Below are 21,673 nucleotides of genomic sequence, written 5' to 3' on the forward strand. Positions count from 1 at the left end.
TCAGGATAACACAAGATTTAGCAGCTTCTACATTAAGGGACCACAGGGCATGTAATATAATATTCCGGAGGGCAAAAGAGATAGGATTACAACCAATAATCACCTACCCAGCAAAACTGAGTATAATCCTTCAGGGGAAAAAATGGTCATTCAGTGAAATAGAGGACTTTCAAGCATTCTTGATGAAAAGACCAGAGCTGAATAGAAAATTTGACTTTCAAATACATGACTCAAGTGGAACATGAAGAGGCTCCATCACTGACCTCGGAGGCCTACAAGGATTTATGAAGAACTAGATTTGAGTTGCCCCACCACTGAGTATTCAGAAAAATATACCAGCTTTGAAAATGTTATTCCTTCACAAAATATTAAATCTATCAAGCAAATGGAGGCAAAATGTAAGAAATAATAACATTTAAGTAAATAGTCCACATTGTACTTTATATGCAGTGGAGGTAAAGCTATTTCTAGCCATTATAAAAGTTTTATTGATGTGTTTTATTTTTTTTTTTTGACATTGTTGTCCCTTCCTAATGACTCTTCCCACCCAGTGGAACTCTCCCTTGCAACAAACAAGTTCTGTTGAGTAAAGCAAATTTAAAAAAAAAAGAAAGAAAGAAAGAAAAGAAAAGAAAAGAAGAAAAGAGAAACTAATCTACTATAGCATTCTACTTTTTATAGTAAATGCTTTTTGGATGCATGCCCCCTTATTAGGTCCCATCCATGTCTCTGACATGATAAGTGGTAGCATACCTGAGTTATTTTTGAGTAAGGTAACTGATTAAAAAAGAAAGGATATCATCTCATCTTGCTGATGTCAAACTGATGGAGATGAAAGCAAAGTAGCCATGAGCTTATTTCAATGTTTAATCCAATAAAATTTATTAAGCATCTCCTATGTGTCAGGCATTGTGCTCGACTCTAGGGATACAATTAATTTTAAAAAAGACAACCCCTGATGCTTATAATCTAATGGGGGGGTAATAACACACAAAAGGAGGCAGGAAGGGGGGAGAGGATTCCAGGGAGTACCTAGCACAGGGACATCTTGTTCCATGCATGGAGTTGAAACCAGGCAGAGTAGCAGATGCAAAGTAGAGTTACAGTCCATATCAAATCACAAAATGGCAAAAAACAGAGTGAACCATACAAGATCAGGGTTCAAATCTTACCTCTGACCCACTATCCACTGTCACCTTGGGCCATAAAAGGCTTCTCTCTGACTTATCATCTATAAAATGAGGGGAAATAGACTAGATGGTCTCTAAGATGCCTTTCAAATCTAAATCTTATCATCCAATGGTTCTATGACTTGATGCAATCCCCAGACTGAGCCATTGCATTTAAGGAGGTAACTCATCCCCCTTTTTTCCTGATGTCACCACCAACCCCAGTGGCATTAGCCTTTCCAATTTCCAGGCAAGAATCCCACTTTTGAGTCACATAATTTGTTTACTCCTCCAAGAAAATATCTGAGGGACAAATGTCCTAAACTGTAGCAATATAACCTTTTGGTGAAAAAAGCCAAGGAATCCCTCATCTCTTCATCATAATTGATTGATGGAAATCTCCTGTAAGACATTGATTTTCTTTTTTGAACTTGCTAAGTTCTTAAAGTCCTCTTAAAATGGAGCAATCTTTAATTTATTCTTATCATTGGATCCTGATGCTCTCTGGGATGGTTTTACCCACACTGCTCTCCTGTGGAATGTTAATGCTTACTGGTGAGTATGACAATCTCGCTTAAAGAAACCAAATCTCAAACCAGACTCCCGAGATCCCTCTGACAACTCCCCTTACTCCCCCCTCCATCCGTGGAAATGTCAAAACTTTCCTTTTTTATTTGAAAGCATGTTATTTCGGTTCCAAGATAACAGATGTCCTATCCCTGGGCCATGAATTCCTGGGTAGCCAGAGTCCGCAATTCATGTTGGCCTCAAAGGGAAGAACTGAAATCAATGGGTGAAGGTTACCAATGGTCAGCTTTCCATCCAATATAAGCAAAAAACATCTTAATTCTTACAGCCATTAAAAAGTAGAATGACCTCTCATGGTAGGCAGTGAGTTCTCCATCACAAAAACTTCCTGACCACTTGCAGATGTAGAATTTTGTTTCTGGTAATCATTGAAGTAGATTATCTTTGGGGTCCCTTCCAACTATAAGATGCCATTATGCTAACTATTGACACAGCACTTCACTGTTACACAAGGGCGATTGGTGGCAGAGATAGATCTACCACTACTATGAGTTCTCCAGTCATTCTCTCAAGCTCTAGAAATATAACGTCACAGAATCATAGATTTAGAGATGGACAGGTCCTTATATATCATCTGGTTCAATTCCCTCACTTTAACAGATGAAGAAACTGAGGCCAGAATAGGTTAAGTGACTTACTCAAGACCACTCAGCAGGAGAGATGGGATCCTCTGACCACCAGCCCAGTTTTCTTTCTGTTACACTAGCAGAGTTGGTCACATTTAGTGAGCCATTACAGGAGTTAAACTTGAATAACCTTATGATAGGATCATAGAGCTGAACAGGAACTTGGGAACCATCAAATCCAGCTCCTCCATTTTGTAGATATAAGGCTTAGTGAGACTTGCTTAGTATCTTGAAACTAATAGGGTGGCCTTTGCATCTAGGTCCTCCTGACTCCTACTAGACCAGCCATGCCTATCCACTACACCATGTATGATAACATATTTCTTTTGGCCTTTCACTTCCAAAATGTTTCATATCCATGATCACACTGTATTCCCCCAACATTGCAGTGAAGTAGAGATAGGCAAGAAGTGCATGATCTTCATTTTATCAATGGGTTTGATGAACATAAAACAGTAAATGATTGGCTATAGGTCATACAGTAAGTGAAAGATCTGGGATTAGGCCTTAGTTCTTTAGACTTCCAACTCCATGCTGTTTCCAAAATCACAAACGTTATACTAAGTGCTAGGGGAAATGATAAAGTTTAGATAATATACAATCTGTCTTCTAGCTCCCTGTCTAATACAAAAAGAAAACTGTAGACTGGGGCTCTTCATTTCCAGTCCCAGCACCTGCTTGTTGCTAGGTACATCTCCCAAGTGAAATGTCCACATCTTCCCATTTGGCATTGCTAGATAGCATGTGCCAGTCAATGCCCTTTTTGATCTTGTTGTCTAATCACACAGAGTATAGCTAGCGCTCTACATGGCACTGAAATATCTACATTAAAAAAATGAACAACTCAATCATTTGACCCCTTATTTGGTCTGTATGATAACATATTCCAATTTGATTGATTTTTCCTTCTACTTGAGACTGTTTACCAAAAACCAAGTTAACCAGCTGAAAGATGAACCATCCAGCCAAACCCATTATTTGGCATCACAGAAACAGAGAGAAAAGGTATTTTTTTACTTGCATGCAACTTTAAGAAAACCTTCAATTCCAAGGTTGCATTACAGATGCAGCTTTAAAGGAGAGACTTGCTCGGTTGGTTTCTAAGTCATTCCAATCTAACCACATCCCTGTTGTTCATTAACCATAAATCATTTCGTTCTCCTCACTATAACATATTTTCTAGAGAAGAGAAGAATCTGTAGGCAGTATTTACTCCAAAGAAGATATTCTAAGATTTATGTGTAATGAAGGTGGAGGATCTCTGCTTTTAGAATTAGATGTCCTAGGTTAGAGTTGACTTTCTAACCATGTGACCCCAAGTGAGGTACTTGACCTATTTAAGACTCAGGTGTTTCATCTGTAAAAACAAAATAAAACAAACAAATGTACACTGAGGCAGCATGGCACAATGGAGGGAGGGTCAGCATTGGAGTCAGGAAGATCTGGGACCAAGCCCATATACTGCTGCTAGGAAAACCTTTTACAAATTGTAAAGTACATGTAAATGTGTGAAATTTCCCAGGAGAAGAAGCACATGAGTTCTATGATTCATCATCATAGAACTAAATCCAATCCATTAATCCAGTGTGTGTGTGTGTGTGTGTGTGTGTGTGTGTGTTCCCTTTTGGAAATGATTTGTTATGCATCCAGGCCAAGGTTTGCCCAGGTCACCAAATTGTTCTTTTTTAGCAGGTGTCCACCAACAGGTCGACTGATCATAATGATTAGGGTATATATTATAAAAGAAGTCCCAGCTGATCATAAGGCATTAGATAGTATCATGCTCCCCACTCAGTGTCCCTAGTCTAGGTTCAACAACTAAAATGCTAGTAAGCTATAGCAATTTAAAGGTAAGCAAAATTTCCCATCCTATCCCAGTCCCCAAGATTATAAAACAGGCATCCTCTCTACTGGAATTCCATGGTCAGGACTCCCTTCTGCTAGATTTCATACCATTAGTGACCCCTTTCTCACTCTATTGAAGTTAAGAAAAAAATCAATCCTCTAATGCAAAAGATTATAGTGCCCAGTCTATAGAACTCTGTGAGTAGGAAGAGGCCAAGTCAAAATACCAATGGGAAAAATAGAAAGTATTGCCCTAAATCTGCAACCAATATTGGTGAACATTTGATGATTTTGTACATTACAGACTTATTTGGCTTTTAAAATCATTGAGCTATGTAATATTAAACTGAAGGTTTGCTGGCTCTGGAAATGTCCTTGTATTTCCGGGAGTGCTGCCAGTCCTGAGCACTAGTTATTCTCTCATACACTATTTCTCACTTATAAGGCACATTTCTTTCCATTGCTCCCACCCGCCAAGACTATTGGCCCAATTAAGCTGGCCATCATCCTTTTCCAAGATGCAAGATTACAAGCATCTCCATGACCTTTGTCCAATGGAAAAATGTGATTTCTTGTTCTTTGCAGGCCTTTCACCCGAGATCATGAAAATGTATTGGGGCATTTGGTTCCCAGCCTTCTTTTCCTGGTTGATAGGAGCTAGCAGCAACAAATGTTATTTTTTTTAAAACATCCGATAAATGTCTAGCCTTTTATAGCTCATGATAGCCTATTATACAAACTCTTTCCCAAATGGATCATTGACTTTAGGGAGCATTTTGGACATCATAGTTGAAAAGGGCTTTATCATTCCAGAGTAGTAGAAGCAGAAACATACAGTACTTCAAGGTTTACAAAGGACTTTGTAATTATTGTTCTATAAAGAAAGTACTTTTCCCATCAGTCCAGAAAATGGTCCTAGCATCATTTTCTTCCCATTTTGTGGATTCAAGAAATTTAGACTCTGAGGATTCTCCAAATCAATGCAGAGTCACTGAGCAAAGAGAGTTGGCAAGGTAAACTGGATTCTTATCCAACTCCTTATCTTGATGCCCCATCATTGAAGTAAGATTGAATTCTCTCATCTGAGAAATGTATAAAGATTCAACTACTTGGAAAGAAATGAAAGGAGCCATGAAGGAATCACAGAATAACAGAGCTGGAGTGGACCTTAGAAATCCCTCAGTCCAAACCCTCATTTCACAAGATGGAAAGACTGAGCCTTAGAAAGAGGAAGTGCTGTGTTGAGGATCTCCCAGAAAATGTGTAGCAAAGCCAGCACTAGAAGCCAGGTGGCCTAACCCTTAGGTCCAGAGATCTTTCTACTACACTGCCAGTGGCTAGAAAATCTCACAGTTAGATATGACTCCTATAGATATGTAGCACAGCTCCATGACAAGAGAGTTAAATTTGGAATAGGAAGAGCTTGGTTCATACCAATAAGATGTGTGACTTTGGACAAGTCACTTCATCTGTAATGTACAAAATCATCAAATGTTCACCAATATTGGTTGCAGATTTAGAGCAATACTTCAAGACCCAGACAAAATATTACCTCATTTCCTCATCTGTAAAATGGGGAGATATTTGGATTACTCTCTCACAGGGTTGTTGGAAGGATCAAATAAGTGCATGAACAAAAAGAGACTGAAAAAATTTGACCATGGTGCGTAAATGTGAGCTATTATTTTTGCTTTCTACTTTTTCTCTCTTTTTTACCCCCAATATGCTATTGACAAGAAGACCTCTGAACCTGATGTGGAACTCGTAATGCAAATAAGGGTCTTGTGCTCCCACTGACTAATTTAGGTGGGCAATCTGGATACCAATATGCCTCTAGTGATACTCTGTGGCTGCACATCCTAGAACATCACAACCACAATTGGAGAACCATAATCTGAAGTCAAAATGAGAGGCAATTATAGTGGGCATAAGTATGTTGTAGCACAATACCAACAAATGTAATAAAAGAGGCAGTGTAGTACAGCGGGTAGAGAGCTGGCCTTGGAATCAAGTTCAAATCCCACTTCTGATTATTTTGGTTGTGTGACCTTCAGCGTATCACTTAACTTTTTGGCACCTCAGGCAATTCTCTGAGAGATTGTAAGTGGCAGAGAAGATGTGATTGAACGGGCAGAGAAAATTTCTCACCTAGAGTTGTCTGTACTGATGAAAGCACAGGTCCAGAGAAGTGAGGGGAAAGGCAAGGGAAAAGATATCAGAGAAATGCATGATGGACTGGAAAAGAAGGGATAACAAAGGAAGAGCCTGTGTGTGACGATGGTACCCATAATGTCAAGAGCCCCAGAGGAAGACCCACAGCATATCGGATGGACCTCATATAGAGACATGGATGGATTTCTATTTGCAATGTTGGAAAGAATATGTGCAACAATGAGATATCAGATTCATAGAGTATCAAAGCATACTGACAGCGCTGACCCTAGACAAAATTTCCAATCATGTGGAATATGTATGGTAATCCCTTGCCCCCCATCATTCCATGAACTTAAATGTAGTCTGTACTCTCAGATCCCACCCACAAAAGAACCCAGTGCTTTCATAATAGATTCCCAGTGGCTCAAAATACACTTTCCCATGGTACCTCATCCAGAGCTGCTCCCTATCCCCCCCACCATCTCTCTGTCTCTCTCTGTATCTTTCTCTCTCTTTCTCTGTTTCTGTCCCTCTCTCTGTCCTTCTCTGTCTCTTTTACGTGCACTAACTCACTCACACATCCCTTTTACAAAATCCTAACCATGCTTCAAAACCCAGACAAAATATTACCTCCTCCAGAAAGCCTTCCTTGATTTTCCACCCTCCTCCCAATTTGCTAGTTCATTTAACAAATATTTATTGAGCTTTCATTACATGTAAGGCTCCCTGCTAGTGAGCTAGTGATTCCCCTCTTCCCTAACCCCCATCACTTTCTGTTCATACCACACTTACAATATTCATCACAACCTACCTTGTCTTATGTTCAATTTTGTACTTTTCATATGTTCTCTGCTAAACTACAAGACATGAATAGCCATGTCTTATTCATGTGCGGATACGCTCAGCATCAATCACAGAGCTTTGTAAACAGGAGGTACTCAAGAAATAGACAAACATTGTCCTTAAATAGGTAAGAGATCATCAAAGGGAAAAGAACTAAGATGGTTTTTCACCTGACCCGCCCTATGGGCACCTCAGTCTCTCCAAAGGCAAAGGTAGCTGTCTTGCAAGTGCCTGACGTCCAAACTACTCTCTCCTTGGCCTCACCAAGACACTAAGACTCACCCCTGCTGGGGCCTGGAAGGCCGTTTCCACTTGTGACACTGGCGATAACTCTATATATTTGTGAAAATATGCGGCCATGTCCAGAAATAATAGCCAAAGGGGAAGTTGGCTAGGAAGACACCGTCCTCGTATGTCAAAATCCTTTCTCCGTAATCCAAATCACAGAGCAAAAACGTGACTTGTCTCTGGAGAGCTGATCCCTTCACTCAGAAGGAGAGGCCCCGGAGGGAGTCAGGGAAGAATAATTTCCAAGCTTTTTGACTGTCAGGGGTCACAAAAGTGTTTTCTCAAAAAAACAGGGGGAGCTCTTTCCCAAGGATTTTGTGGGTCTGGTCTCACACTGCCTTCTGCATTTAATATTGAGATTTCAACCAACTGCACTACCCAACACTTGTGTAGCTATACCTGAATATTCTATTTAGCCATTTATAAGGGGAAGCAGTGTGGTTTAATGGCTAGAAGGCCAACCTAGCAGTGAGGAAGGCCAGAATTCAAGTCCCATCTCTGACAAATAGTAGCTGTGGGAGCAATTGTAAATTGTATAATCTCTCAGGACCACAGACAAGTTTCTAACTCTAAGTGACAGACTAGTTGCCAATCGGCAGCCGGGGGAGGGTGGGACAAGGCAGAAGGAGTTTCCACCCTGAGTGGTCCCCCCGTGTATAAAGTCACAGTTCTCGGCAATAGTAACAACAATCCATAAACAACTGCACTTAGCCAACCTGTCAGTCATTAACTTTTATTATCAAATGAGATAATACATGTAAAGTGTTTTGCAAGCCCTAAAGTACTGTATAAATAATAGCTATTATTATTTTATTAATATCGACAATAATAATAAACACTATATGTGTGCAGAGCACTACAGAAGGACCTCTGGAGGCATTGCTGAGACTCTGACAGCACTGGAGAGGCACAGTAGTGGAGGAGAAAGATCAGGGGTGCTTAGAATCATCTCTACCATTTATCAGCTCGGATATTTCAGGCAAAGCCAATTAACCCCTGTAAGCCTTAGATGGGGCAGTGATTAGAGTACCGGGCCTGAAGTCAGGAAGACTCATCTGTTCAAGTCAAATCTGTTCTCAGATACTTCCCTAGCTGTGTGACCTTGGGCAAGTCACTTAGCCCTGTTTGCCTCACTTTCTTCACTTGTAAAATGACCTGGAGAAGGAAATGGCAAATCGCTACAGTGTCTTTGCCAAGAGAACCCCAAATGGGACACGACAGAGCAACAACATCCCTCCATTGGGTTCACTGCTATCATTCCCTCCCAGGCAGTCTAGGAGCTGGCAACCAAATCCTTCAGGGGTTCTCTACATCGTATGGACACTTAGTCAGACACAGCGAGACCCTCAGCTGCTGAAAATTCCTCCCCAGACACCCGTGCCCTACGTTTCCAAAGCAAATATCCCTGAGTCCCTCACTTGGACCATCTGTTTCACATTCTGAGGGAGAGTTCCACACACTAGTGTGTTAAGAGAGTCTGAGCCAACTCCACCGAAGGGGGCTGGGGAGGGAAGGTGGGGGGAGAAAGAGGGACAACAACCACCAAAACATCTCCCTAAAACCAAAAACTACCAACCAGCCTCCTTTCCCTGATGCTTTGGCCAGAGTTAGGGGGTACAGCTGACCCAGCTAAGTCAGTCCTGCTCATTCTGACATTCTCTCTGAAACAGAAACTACACCCATCTATCCCAGCCTCTGAATTAAAAGCCCTAACAAGAAGAAGACAGAAACTTTGTGTTTATTTCAAGGAAAACCAATCCCTGTCATGTCATTTATGTCTAAAGATATCAAGAGTCACAGTCCTTGATATTCTGAGGAAATGAGGCAGCAGGGAGTGGCGTGTTAGGTGTGTATGTAAGGTAGGGAGAGTCGAGGTAGGCGAAACCAGGAGTAATAGAATAATCATTTTTTAGGGCTCTTTAGGGTGGCTCTGAGCCATAGAAATTGTGGGCGAGGGAAGGCAGCCCAGTTGCTCTGTGGTCTTTTTATAATTGTCCTTCACAGGGTGCGATGTCATAGGGGACTGCAGAATGCTTTTCAGACATTTTTTTTTGTTAGGCGGGCCTCTGTTGTGTTAAGGTTCATTAATCTGCCTGCCACTGAGCCTCTGTGAAAAGAGGAAATTGTTTCACACTTGCTGAAAGACAAGGCTTATAAGAGTTCAGGGGAGGAGGAGAAAAAGCAGATTAGAGGTCAACACTAGCCATGGATAGATGAGTTTGGGGCAACGCCATGTCACCCCTAGGAACTGCAGAGCCAGCAAGGCCAAACTTGTCCCCAGGACAACTTTGGAAAACATGCTTCCATGCCATTAATTAAGCCAATCATGGAGGTGGTTGTGCTTGGTCTGTGCTGAGAACTTGGGACTGAAACAATCGCAGCCTGTTTCCTGACAGAGAGGACAAATGGAGGAAGTGGGAGCTGGAGGAGAAGGAGGAGTGCACATTACCATAAAGCAAGGTGTTTAAAGGGAAGAGGAAGCATCAGGTGTAAATTGCCATGATGAATTGTTTAAAAGAGGCTCTTTAAAAGTGAGAAAAAATACCCAATAGTCAAAGAATTGAGACTGGAAACTTTTTTCAGGTCAATTATTATAACTATTTCTCATTCTTATCAACTATGTATTCAATAGCATTCTTGGGACAAGTCACTATTCTACTACTGTTCTTTTATGTTTAATATTCAAAGAACTATTGTTTGGATAAATGAAATGATGGATATTTTCTGTAACTGAAGGAAAGTGTTGAAATGTGGACTCATCTTCTATAGACTTACTGAAAGCATCTTCAAGACAGCTCCCAATGCCAGATAGGATGTTGAAGATGATACATACTTCTTTCTGCTCCTACATGGTTCTGACTTCTTCTGCTATTTCTCTATATTTTGAAAACCTTTTCATCCTACTTAGTTTGGAGGCGGCATAATGGATAGAGTGTCAGACCTGGAGTCAGGAAGACCTGAGTTCAAATACAGCCTCAGATACTTACTAGCTATGGGGCCTTGGGTACATCATTCAACCTGTTTGCCTCAGTTTCCTCATCTATAAAGTGAGGATAATAATAAATGAGGATAATAATAGCATCTACCTCCCAGGAGTATTTTGAAGATCAAATGAGATGATAATTACAAAGCATTTAGCAGTGTCTGGCACATAGTATGCACTATAGAAAAGTTAGTGTCATCATCATCAATCATCATCATCATCATCATATGGCAACATCTATTAAAAGCATTTTTCTTCAATTTTTGCTTTCTGCTCACACCCTTCAGAAATTCATTTAAAGTCAACATGAGCAATTATGATTCTTATTTATTTATGACTTGAAAATAAGAATTATACAATATTGGTACTGTAAAAAAAATTAAAGATGACTGCCAATAACTTAGAATCATGAACTATCAGAGCCAGAGGAGACCTTAGAAATCATCAAATATAAGCTCCATTCTTTTTTTTTTTTTGCAAGGCAATTGGGGTTAAGTGACTTGCCCAGGGTCACACAGCTAGTAAGTGGCAAGTGTCTGGTCTGAGACTGGATTTGACCTCAGGTCTTCCTGACTCCAAGGCCATTATTCTATCTACTGCACCACCTAGCTGCCTCCAAAGCTCCATTCTTTTTAAAGATGAAGCAGTAGAAGGCGGCAGAGTGGTTAATGAATCCCCTAAGATCACACAGCTAGCTAGTAAGTGGCAGAGCAGGAACTGGAAGCCAGGTCTTCTGGCTTCAAGCACTCTTTCCACTACAATTGCTGTGACCCTGGAGCAATTTTCTTGGCTTCTCTGGGCCTAAAGTTTTCTCATCTGTAAAATGGATATAAAACTAATGCTGTGTAATTCACAGGATTTTTCTAAAAGATAAAATAACATTTTTTGTGGGGAGTCTCTCTGAAATATATAAAACACCACGAATATGTAAAGTCTTATTAATGATATTCCTGCTACTGCTACTGTTAGCATTGTTATCTTTGCCTATAATTTCACCAAAAAATGAGTACGAATTTCCAGAGAAGGATTTTGCCAGATTCTGTTTCACCAGGAGGGGCATCATAACTATTGGTAGAATGATTTCAGGCATGAGTTCCTTTAAAATTGTTAGAAGTCAGGGTGATGGAATTTTTATAGCAAAGAGGATGCAAATGAGTCATGAAGATGCCTGCCTAAGGACTACACATCCATCTTTGATGATGACGACAGACCCTCCTGGAAGGAAGAGGCTCATACAGATTCAGAAGGAGCAACAAAGTGAAGAAATAAACTGAGATGAGTTCCCGCCATTTTAATGCTGACATCAGGATATGTGCTTTCATTCTTCTGTTTCTCTTTCTATGTCTTCACTACTCTATTAATTTTCCTCCAACTCCTGCTCTTCCTCTTCCCTCCTCTTTTTGCTACCATGCAAGAGAGCTGATTGAGTAAAGGAAAAAGAATTTCCCTGATTCTGAACTTGTATCATAGTTATGGTCTGTACCACACATTTGTAGTCTTAACCATGTAAGACCTAGTTTTGTTCTTTTTTCTCTGTGATTATATATCTTCCCATCTCAACTGTAAACTCCTTGAGAGGAGGGACCATGAGGTCTTCTCCTTCTGTATCCTCCGTAATAACCTTGCATACTGTAGGACAAATAGATGAATGCAATGGACCTAAACTGAATGGTCTATTACTGAGATCACAGTTCCGTTGAAGTATCCACATACAGGTTTCCATGGTCAAGAAATTCTTTTTCAGGTACAAATCTTACTAGACAGTCAATAATGTTTCTTCTAACTATGAAATTCTATATCTTTGAATGTATATAGACTCAGTTATGGAAGACAAGTGGAATATCATCATGGTACTCAACCAGTTTTGATGACAAAATCATCTTTGGTCCTTCAGAAAATACAGAGAGAAGTCCCATTTAGTTCACACTGTGTTAATCTGTAATTTGTGACAACTCCAAAGGGATGACAGAACCTCAGACCTGCTTAATAAATCCATTCTTCATAAATAGTGTAGAAATCTAATGTAAATAAGATTGAAAAGGAAGAATGTTTTAAAAATTCATGGATTCAGTTATCTTCAAGCAGCCTAAAGCATTTTAGAAACGCCAGTCTCTGCAATCAGTTGATTTGCTAATTATAATTCACTTTTACCTATTCATTAAAGTAGGTCTCCCAAGACCCTACTTTAATGCCTTTAATGCCATTGCCTCTACTAGGTTGTCTAATTCAGTTTAAGTCAATAAATGTACTTGAAATAATTAGAAATATATTATTATATGTATTCTATTGCTTCAACTATTTACTAATTGACTATTCTACTTTTCTGTCATTTTTATAAGCATCCTACTGTAAACTCTCTTATGGAGTTTAGCATTTAGCTATGTAGACAAGCCAATTAATCTCTTTGAGCCTCACTTTCCTCGTCTGTAAAATCAGGATACTGGTTACCTACTTCGTAGGTTTGTTGTGAGGCTAAAATGGGATAATGTCTGTGAAAGTGTGTAGTAATTCAAAAAAGCTATATAAATGTGAACTTTTATTATTATTCCATCTGGCTTTGTTCTTTTTCCCTATAAAATTGTAAGCTTCTAAGCAAATGAGAAAGAGCACTTTTGCTTTTATCTCCCTGTGGTGTTGGAAAGCACATCATACCCCTTAAACTCAGTGGCTTTTTTCCCACCAACAAGCCTACATTTTGGCTCACTGGTACCCCCTTCAGATTTCCAGCCACTTCTTGTCCTTGTTTATGAGGGTCCGCCAAGCTCCAGGGACAAATTTAAGCTATTAAAACTTAAAATTGTTAAAAGTATTAGAGCTTAAAACCCAAGGAAAACTTTTGAGGATACTCTGTACATTGCTTTAAGATTTACAAAGACATCTACATAACATTATTCTGGTTGATCCTCACTATTCTTTGATGCAGGTAATTCAGGTATTGCTATCCCCACTATACAGGTGAGGAGGCCAAGGCTCAGAGAGAGAAACGATCTATCCCAAATCATATATAGCTCGTAAGTGGATGAAAACGATCTTAGGCCAAGTTCAGTCTTCTTTCCATGACACTATACTTCCTTGTCAACACCTCACTTCCTTGCCCTCTTCCAGCCACAGTAAACTTGCCGCTGACTTTACCTCCCTCTTTGTATTCTTCTTAGGCTGGGGCTTGATATTGTCAGCCTGAATTCTATAGGATAACATTGGCCAACAAGAGCTGCGCCTCAAATTTCTCTAGAAGCTACCTCTCCACCCATTACCATTGCATGCAAACATCCTGGTAAGCACTTGGATTCTACTGTCTCCCAAACTGGGTTTTGTAAGGTCCCTTCCCCTGTTCATAGTAAGCACAAAAAACAATACCTGCCCTCCAGAAGCTTACATGGGGCAGAATGGAGAAAATATCTTCCACATCCTGGCAATAGTCCATAAGGTTTTGGCATATCATCGGGAAAATGACCTGCATAAATAAGGCTAAGTCATTAGGGCTCTTCACAATTGCTTTAGCCTTTCAATAAATTCTTGAGGTCTAATAATGTTATAACAAACTAAATAATAGTTAAAAAGAAAACTCAATTCAATAAGCATTAAGTGCTTACTATGTGCATTTATTATTTACACTGTTTTATAACTGGGGATAAAAACAAAAATAAAAACAAGTTCTGCTCTCACAGAGCTTATATTCTACTGGATCCATTTTGTTCTCTGGAAAACACATGAGAAACTAACATCTCATCTAGGATACCACATTGTAAACACATTAGAGGAGCGAGGAAGTAAATACCTTTGGCAACTGTGAGTAGAAGAAATACTCATGACCAAATGAGATAAAATAGAAAATTTTGATTATGTAAAATTATTTTTGGACACAGAAAACCAGTAAATATTTAAAAGAAAAGCAAGCAATTTGAGAGGAAAATCTTTCTAGTAGATTTCTCTGATAATGGCTTAATTTCTAATACATATAAGGAACTGATTTAAATGCATAAGAATAAGAGGCATTCCTCAATAGATAATTGGTCAAATAATATGAATAGACAGTTTTAAATGGAAGAAATCCAATCTTTTAACAAATATGTAAAAAAATTACAAATCACTAATAACTAGATAAATGTAAATAAAAGTAATTCTGGTGTCCCAATGAATAATTATCAGATTGATAAAAATGACAATGCCTATTCCAGTCTTTAAGAAGTAAAATATACCTAGGGGAGAGGAAAAAACATAGCCTAAACCAGGGGTGGGGAACCTGAGGCTTCAAGGCCACCTGTGGCCCTCTAAGTCCTCACAGAACAAATCCCATTAATAAAAGGATTTGTTGTGTAAAACTTGGGCTCAGTCAAAAAGCCACACCCAAAGACCTAAAGGGCCACATGTGACCTCGGGGCAGCAGGTTCCCCACATCTGGCCTAGACTAAGATATGAGAGAGTAACCAGAAAGCCAGGGTCAAGTCAAAGAGTTCACCACTTCAATAAAACCCAGAAGGTTGGCAGAAGTCACGAAATGCAGAATAAACCAAGATCTCTGAGGGGCAAAGGGCTTTAAGGAAGAATTTTTGCCTCTGGGGCTGGTACAACAGGAAAAGCAGCATGAAGTATATGCTCACTTGAGAGGGGGGAGCATGATAGGGCAGAGAGTGGGTTGAATTCATCAGCCTCTAAGACCCTTGCCAGCTCTAAAACTGTGATCACATTCTTCCATAACCACAGGCCATAGAGGAGCTTTCTGTTTTAACTAACTATTGTTGCTAACTACAGTTATGCCTTCCATATCATGACTTTCCCTAGCATGGTTTCAATATATCTCAGGTTCGCATAAGAAATTAAGTGGGATTTTTTTTTCGGAGTTTGCAGAAGCCCCAGAAGACACAGGAAGGGCAGCAGGTGACACAGAACCTATGACCAAATACTTAACCCAAATTTTACAATAAGGTACTATGAACACTGCATAAAAGAAAAAGAAAAAAAATCAGACTTCTTCTCTGGTACAAAAGGAGGGCCAAAAAATTTTACCCAGATTTTTCAGATCATGCGGATACCATGCCCTAACCCCCCATGTGGAAGGGATAATTGTAGATGCTAAACAATGCTGTTTCTACATTTTGAAGGACTGCAAAGACTGTCAAATACCCTCTAAAGTCAACTCTAGGGTCCTCTAAATCCAGGACTTAGAAGGCAAAGCCCCAGTTGCACTCTCCTCATCGCTATTCTAGGGGAGTGGTTAATGGTGTCAAGCACTGTGAAGGGAAAGGCACAAGCCATCAGTAAATACCAATCTGTGTTACACGATTTTACCTTTTATGTCTAGCTGGCCAAACTACCTACTCCACTGGCTCCCAGAAACCACCACTCTGGACTTTAGCTTTCTCATCTGTAAAAATGGGGATCATAACACATGGACTGCTTAACTAACTTACATGGATGTCTCTAGGAAAGTGTTCTGTAAATTGTAAAGTGTTATTTAAAAAACATATATACACATACATATATATACGTATATATATGTTACTGTAGGTAAAGAGCAGACTTTGAAGCCAGGAAGACCTGAGTTCAAGTACCCCCTGACAAATACTGGCTGTGTGACTACAGGCACATTGCTCAATGCTCCAAATAATTCTGAGACTCTAAGCTGCAGAGAAAATTCTAACTTGGATTGGTAAAGTGAGTTTCCTCACCTGGGAGCTCCTGAGACCAATAAAATCACAAGGCCTGTCCCTATCCTTATTCCTACTACTATTAGTATTATTATTATTGCCTAGAGCAGGGGTAGGGAATCCATGGGCCTTGAGGTCACATGTGGCTCTCTAAGTCCTCAAGTGAGGCCCTTTGACTGAATCCAAACTTCACATGTGGCCTCAAGGCTGCAGGTTTCCCACCTCTGACCTAGAGGTTAAGTGACTCAACCAAAATCATACATCCAATATGTGTCAGAGGTAGAAATTGAACTCAGGTTTTCCTAACTCTAGGCCAACTCTCTAGAGTTACAAAGAAGGAGCTCCTCTTCATTGGTAGGGAAAGGGAAAAGAATAAGCATTTATAAGGCACCTACTATATACAGGCACTGTGCTAAGAACTTTACAAATATTATCTCATTTGATCCATACAAGAACCCTGAGAGGTAGGTGCTATTGACCCCTCATTTTATAGTTGAGGAAACTGAGATAAATAGAGGTTAAGTGACTTGACTAGGGTCACGAAGCCAGTAAGTATCTGAGGTGGGATTTGAACTCAGTCTTCCTGACTCCAGCCCATCATTCTATCTCCTATGTCCCCAGCTGCCTCTCTGGAAGGGAAAGCAGATTCCAGAGATGATTATTGTTCTGTCACTGCCTAGGGACTAGCAAACTTTGGCATATGCCACCAAAGGTGACATTTAAGATTATTTTTAGCAGTTACCTGTGCTTAGGGTGGAAGGACGAGCCAACTGCGTCACCCACATCCCTTCAACCAACTGCTCCTACTCCAACATGCTTGAATTTCCCCCCATCTCCAACCCCTACTTGCAAGATAGTGGATAAATGCAGTCTTGGCCGGTCACTTTAGAAAGTTGCCAATCCTTAGTTATACAAATGTCCAATCTCTCTAGCTCAGCTCCTTTCTCCTCAGTGAGTTTCCTCAAGGAGATACCCGTTATCTCAACATGCTAATCATCTGGCTCTTCCTCCGGCTTGCTTCACAGGGCTTAGCTCATCTTTCAACGAGGTAGTGTTTTTTTTTTTCTCTTCTCCAAGGTACAAGAAAGAACATGAGGTGCCCAGATGTAGCTGGGGGCTTAGGTTACACAGAGAATCAGCTAGTGCGTGTGGCTCCTTGCTCATCTCCAGGTTTTTTCTCCATTCAGTCCCAGAATTTGATTGCTACGGGCCAGATGATCATAGACATGCTCCATCATTATGCCTTTTCACCGTAACTCACCATAGACCCAACCAGGATGGAATATTTAATTTCCTCTTCACCAAGGGACCCCAGGTCCCTGAGATACCTGACTGATTGGGAAATGAACATCAGACACTTTGTTTCTTTGTAAAATGCCATGATTAATTCATCTCTAACTCATGCCCTGTTATATAAGCTGGAGTGGACTTCATTCATATGGGAAAATAAGAGAAAGAAAAAAGGGGGGAAGGAAAGAAGGAAGGAGGGAAGGAAGGAAAAAGGAAGGAAAGGAATAAAGGAGGGAGGGATAAAGGGAGAAAAGGAGAGAGGGAGGGAAGGAGGAAGGAAGGAAGGAGGGAAGGAAGGAAGGAAGGAGGGAAGGAAGGAAGGAAGGAAGGAGGGAAGGAAGGAAGGAAGGAAAGAAGGAAGGAAGGAAGGAAGGAAGGAAGGAAGAGTTGGAGGGAGGATGACAAGAATAATTCCTGCTATTTTTCCCTTCCCATGACCCCTCCTGGCTCCACTGAAATTGTTCTTCCCCTCTGAAGCTCACCAAATATCCTATGAGTACACATGGTCTGATGTAAACAAATCAGTCTATCCAGAGTTCAGGGTTCTAGGAAGCAAAATTGATATTTGTTTAAAAGAGTGAGATGCCCATAAACCATCTGTAAATTTTAAATTGGAAAATAAATAACAAAAAAAAAAGAAACCCACAAAACTTCTATTTTCAAATGAACCAGCAACTCACAAGCAGTTTAAAAAAAAAAAAAGGCTCTCTTGCACAGACATGTCTTTTAGGAGCTTCTATTTGGGATCCTGCAGGGACAGGCCCTGGACCTGGACCTATGATTTCACTGCTAATAAGCAGGAGTATTCTGGGAAATAGTTAACAACCAGCTGGAGGTGGAGGAGAGGCATCCATGACACACTTTTAATTTTAATCTGCATTATTAACATTTTCTCCATCACTTTCTCAAGTCTAGACAACCAACCAAACAATAAATCAAGTCCTGATTGGTAATGTTTACTGATTTAAATGACTTTGCCCAAGATCGTGCCGCCAGGAGGCAGGACTAGATCCCATGTGTTCCTGGCGCCAAGGCCAGCTCTATCAAGTTGCCTCTGATACTCTAGAAGAATGTCTTATTATTACTAGTGATAATAGTGATCGAGCTCTAACTTCAGGGAAGCACTGTACTTTCCCAAATTCTTTCACATTCCTTTTCTCATTTAACCTCACGTAGCTCAATATGGTGGGCTGTAGTCATATTAAGAATTGTTACAATTCACACATATAAAATGTTAAGAAGTGCTCTCAAATATATCATCTCCTTCAAGTCTCACACCAACCTTGCATGGTGGGTAGAGAAAAATAGAAGGAGAAAGAAAAAAATAAGCATTTATATAAGTCCCACTGTGTCCAGAAAGTGTGCTAAGCACTTTCCAAATATTATCTCCCTTGAGAAAGCCCCTATTGGGCAACTTACACAAAGAGACAGTTCAGGATAAACAAACAGACTAGCTAGAAAGTGATGGTGCCAAGGACTTGAACCCTCCTTTGACTACACCTTGATAGTTATTAATCTCATTTTATAAATGAAGACAACGAAGGACAAAAAAGTTGTGACTTGCTCAGGGCACACAACTCAATGCTGACAGAGCCAGTTAGAATACAGGTTTTTTTTACTCTCAGCCCTGGGCTTTTTCTACTACAGTGTCCACTTAACCAGGTAATTTGAGACAAAGCAAATCCCTTTCCTGTCTGGGGTCAGCTGTATCCCCATCTTACAGATGAATAAACTGAGACAGAAAGGTCAACCACTGTCTGATATAATTCACACAAATCGTTAGCCAAGACAGAAATAGAAACAAGCAAGAAACAAATTCCTAAGCCAGACATGGAACATTTGCTCTACTGTCTATAGGGCATAGGATGATTTTCCATCTGCATGCCTGATTGGAATGTGACTCCCATCAAGAAGGAATAAGAATAGCACATTCTTTCTTTCTGCTCCACTGTCTCTGGGAAGAGAAAAACATAAACGGCCAGGCTATTTACTTTATAACATTGTAAACTTTGTTTGAGAAATTTCACAAAAATTTCCCCTCTCCATTCAGATTTCAAAATTCTTTTTCTCCTTGGCTCAGCAGGGAAATCAACTTGGTGATTATCTCAATGTACCCGTACTCCTCTCCCTTCATTTTCCCTTTCCAATGAATGTTAGAATGTTACCCTATGGATTAGGAAAACAGATAAGGAAATAGTACTGTATTGTTACCTGCTTGCTGCTGGGAAGACCATGTCAGAGATACAAGCTATATACAGACTATACCATGTCAGAGATATAGGATAAAAATAAGCAAAAAAAATCACACCACCAATGTCGAAATGAATGATATCAGCTGTTATTGTTGTTGTTCACCCTTCATTTCCCAAGAGGACTGATGACATCACAAGATGATGTCTTAATGTCTTGAGATGATCTTGTGATGTCTTGACTCGAACATAAACTGGATATAAGTGAGACAGGGCTGCACAAAGTTGTCAGCTTCACTCTTTCTTCCAGGGTCATTGAAGTTCATTGGCAAGACAAAAGTCAGGAAGACGGTGATGGCCCAGGAAGCAGTGGATGACCTTGGCGTTTTCAATGTCTGACCAAGCGCTAAGCACCTGCTTCCACCACCTTCGTGGCAGTTGGAATAAATTGTTCTTACCTGCCCATTCCATCCAAGAAAGTCTTCCCATGCTTGGGGTAGACATCCCTCTACCTCACTGATGGGTTTGAGGCCTGTAGGTTACCCTCAACCTGGTTTAGCCCATCTGCCAAAATGGTTTGCTAGGGTGTGATCATTGTGCTATCTTAGACTGTTTCTGTATACAGTGCAGAACTCACCTAATGATGAGTAATTGATAATTGATGCCTTCTATATGGTAACATGATTTAGAGAGACCACCAAGTTTAGCCATATCACCAAGAGAAGGAGTCTGATAAATTCAGACTGAAATTGACCATCAGACCATGGGTGGGAAAGATTTCTCACACTAGATAGGAAGATATGATGTCCATGACTTCATAAAAACAACTATGTAGATAATCGGTTTAAAATCAGTCCCTGAGGTAACCAAAGTAAGTTTGGCCCAAACCAATTGACTCAGTGGCCATACACATGAAATTAGTTATATCATCCAAAGACTTAAAAAAGCCCAGGCTGACTGGAACACATTATGATTTTCACTCTTACAAAAGAGCAATGGAACATCTGATCTAAAATTCTTTCCATCACGGACACCACCCTGGTTGTAAATATCTCAAAACTCCTTGATATGTTGGTAGTTCCTTGTCTCCTAGAATATCTTTTAGTTTCAGATAGAAGTTAAGATATTTTCACTCTGGTGTAGGGGGAAGTATAGTGGGAAAGGAATCAAGAAAACAGTCTTACTCTTGGCTCTGCCAGGAATTTCCAAGGTGACCTTAGAGAAGTCATTTCCCCTATATGAACCCCCATTTCCTCATCTGTAAGATTGATCGGGCACCAACATGTAACCATAGATTCTTAGAGAGGCCTTAGAGATCATAATCCAAGTACTAACCCTATTTAGGAATCTCTTCTACAGTATCTCTGATAGGGAGACTTTTGATCTCTGCTTAAACACTTCCAATATGGGAACTGTGATATCGTAATTAAAGTGCAAGACTTAGAGCCAGGGGAGATGTGCAGCTCAACTCCTGTCTCTGTGGAAACTACCTAACTGCTTTGAGCCTCAGTTTCCTCATCTGTAAAATGAGGATAAGAACAAAGTACACTCACGGGGTTGTTATGGAGATTAAATGAGATAACATATTTAACACGTTTACCAGACCTTAAAATACACTATAAACGTTAGCTCTGATTATTCCACTAGCAGGGAGCTCATTCCCTCCAAATCAGTCCATTCCAGTATGAGACAGCTCTGGCGATGAATAGGATCTTTCTGATTTTGAGACAAAATCGGCCTTCCTTGAGCATTAACCCAAGCTCTAGTGTTCTGCAGAAGGTTGCTTCTGCTTCCACGTGACAGACCCACTGCAGATTTGTAAAGGCAGCTTCTTCAGCCTCGTCTTCATTTTCTCTCCTCCAGGCTAAACATCCCTAGTTCCTCCAACAGTTCCTTATTTGTTATGACTTCAAGTCCTCTTGCCGTCCTGGAGCAAATTCATTGGGGTTGTGTTGGGAGGACAGTGGGGAGAAACCAGTGTGACTAGAGCAAATAAGCTCCATTGGGGGGGGAGAGAGAGAGAGAGAGAGAGAGAGAGAGAGAGAGAGAG

The 21,673-nt window shown here is 40.3% G+C and overlaps 1 pseudogene; it reads left to right on the forward strand.

Annotated features, from left to right (window-relative positions):
• Nucleotides 1–241: 241 nt before the first annotated feature.
• Nucleotides 242–21,673, forward strand: part of LOC114035476 — a 33,655-nt pseudogene continuing 12,223 nt past the window's right edge.

Source organism: Vombatus ursinus, unplaced genomic scaffold (genome assembly GCF_900497805.2).
Source record: "Vombatus ursinus unplaced genomic scaffold, bare-nosed wombat genome assembly UNPS02009205.1, whole genome shotgun sequence".
Classification (NCBI taxonomy): Eukaryota; Metazoa; Chordata; class Mammalia; order Diprotodontia; family Vombatidae; genus Vombatus; species Vombatus ursinus.